Genomic DNA, 2,629 nt, shown 5'->3' with positions numbered 1-2,629 from the left:
GGCGCGCGGCTGCCCCTTGGCCCCTTCTCCTCTTTCTCCACTAGGCCCACTAAGGCCCATTAGGTCACCGGGGGGTTCCAGTAACCTCCCGGTACTCTGGTAAAATGTCGATTTCACCCGGAACACTTCCGATGTCCAAACTTAGGCTTCCAATATATCAATCTTTATGTCTCGACCATTTCGAGACTCCTCGTCATGTCCGTGATCACATCCGGGACTCCGAACAACCTTAGGTACATCAAAACTTATAAACTCATAATAAAATTGTCATCGTAACGTTAAGCGTGCGGACCCTACAGGTTCGAGAACTATGTAGACATGACCTAGAACTGTTTCCGGTCAATAACCAATAGTGGAAACTGGATGTTCATATTGGCTCCTACACATTCTACGAAGATCTTTATCGGTCAAACCGCATAACAACATACGTTGTTCCCTTTGTCATCGGTATGTTACTTGCTTGAGATTCGATCGTCGGTATCCAATACCTAGTTCAATCTCGTTACCGGCAAGTCTCTTTACTCGTTCCGTAATACATCATTCTATAACTAACTCATTGGTTACATTGCTTGCAAGGCTTAAGTGATGTGTATTACCGAGAGGGCCCAGAAATACCTCTCCGATATTCGGAGTGACAAAACCTAATCTCGAATTATGCCAACCCAACATGTACCTTTGGAGACACCTGTAGAGAACCTTTATAATCACCCAGTTACGTTGTGACGTTTGGTAGCACACAAAGTGTTCCTCCGGTAAACGGGAGTTGCATAATCTCATAGTTGTAGGAACTTTGTATAAGTCATGAAGAAAGCAATAGCAACATACTAAACGATCAAGTGCTAGGCTAACGGAATGGGTCAAGTCAATCACATCATTCTCCTAATGATGTGATCCTGTTAATCAAATGACAACACATGTCTATGGTTAGGAAACATAACCATCTTTGATTAATGAGCTAGTCAAGTAGAGGCACACTAGTGACATTATGTTTGTCTATGTATTCACACATGTATCATGTTTCTAGATAATACAATTCTAGCATGAATAATAAACATTTATCGTGATATGAGGAAATAAATAATAACTTTATTATTGCTTCTAGGGCATATTCCTTCAGTTAGGAGGATCCCAGGCAGGAGGCATGCGCCTCTTTCGATCTGTATCCCAGTTTGTGCTAGCCTTCTTAAGGCAAACTTGTTTAACTTATGTCTGTACTCAGATATTGTTGCTTCCGCTGACTCGTCTATGATCGAGCACTTGTATTCGAGCCCTCGAGGCCCCTGGCTTGTATTATGATGCTTATATGACTTATTTATGTTTTAGAGTTGTGTTGTGATATCTTCCCGTGAGTCCCTGATCTTGATCGTACACGTTTGCGTGCATGATTAGTGTACGATTGAATCGGGGGCGTCACAAGTTGGTATCAGAGCCGACTGCCTGTAGGAATCCCCCTTCCCAACTCCTTGGCCGAAGTCGAGTCTAGACATTGTAAAATTTTTTACTAACATGGCTGTGTGTCTTACCAGCACACGTCGCCATTGGGTGGTAGTAGGATCTTTTATTCCTCGTCTATACTCTGGGATTCTGATCTCTCTTCTATTCAGGTTAAATGATTTTCTAAAATCTAACTTTAGGTTCTCGAAAATGCTTTCTCCCGGAGAGCCCCTTCAGTCCAGATGATCGCCGACTACACATGAAGATTTCAAAGTTACTTTCCGATACTCTTTCGGGACTGCCCATTGCTTTTGCAATTCACTACCACCGAAATATCCCTATGAATAAATTCATACACCGTTCTTACTTAGTTCCCAATTACTCTTTTTATTACAAGATGCCCTGAAATATTCGTTGTTGTTCTTAGAATACTTATGCCTACTACCTTGCAGTTCCTTAACACCTGAATACCCCTACAGATAATTTCTCGCACTTACCGAGTATCCACTCATCCCCAGTTGATTCATGTATGTCACCAATCCTCGAAATATCATTCGATCTTCCGAAAATCCTGAGCATCCTATTACTCTTGAAATTCTTGATTGCTTGCATTATGGTTAATCCCATAAGTCTAGTAATCTTGTTGACATCCATTGTCATTGTCATTTTGAGTCCGTTGATTCGATTTGTTGCGAATGCTCGCAATCCTCAAACAGATCCTAGAATTCATCCTTCCGGCTTAGACGTCGTTTTAATCATGAGCCGGTTCTCGCCAATTAAATTGTCGTCGATTGTGCCCCTAAGTCTATTGAACTTATCCATCCTTGATCAGAGTGTCTGCTTCTGATCCTTCGCTTTGTAAATCATAATTCCTTAGCAATTGAGCTCTAAGTTATTCAGTTGTTTCTATAATCCAATGTCTTTGCCGTGCTTCTTCCTCTGGTTGTGTGCCGAGACTCACCCCAGATCCTTTGTTGGATTTTATCCGATAATATCCTTGATATTCAATAACCTTGAGCCTTTCCTAGGATATATACCGCCTTTGGTAAATTGTATCCTTTGCTTTGTCAACCATGCTCTACTTTGAGCTTGTGTTAGTTACTCCTGAAGTTCGTTGTATATGTTCTAAGAAGCCCCGATGGCTTGAACATATGCCTTCCTTAATATGTGTGAACTAGAAAGTTTTCACGAGTCA

This window comes from Triticum dicoccoides, chromosome 1A, assembly GCF_002162155.2.
Source record: "Triticum dicoccoides isolate Atlit2015 ecotype Zavitan chromosome 1A, WEW_v2.0, whole genome shotgun sequence".
NCBI classification, from domain to species: Eukaryota; Viridiplantae; Streptophyta; class Magnoliopsida; order Poales; family Poaceae; genus Triticum; species Triticum dicoccoides.
This window is presented reverse-complemented; position numbering follows the sequence as displayed.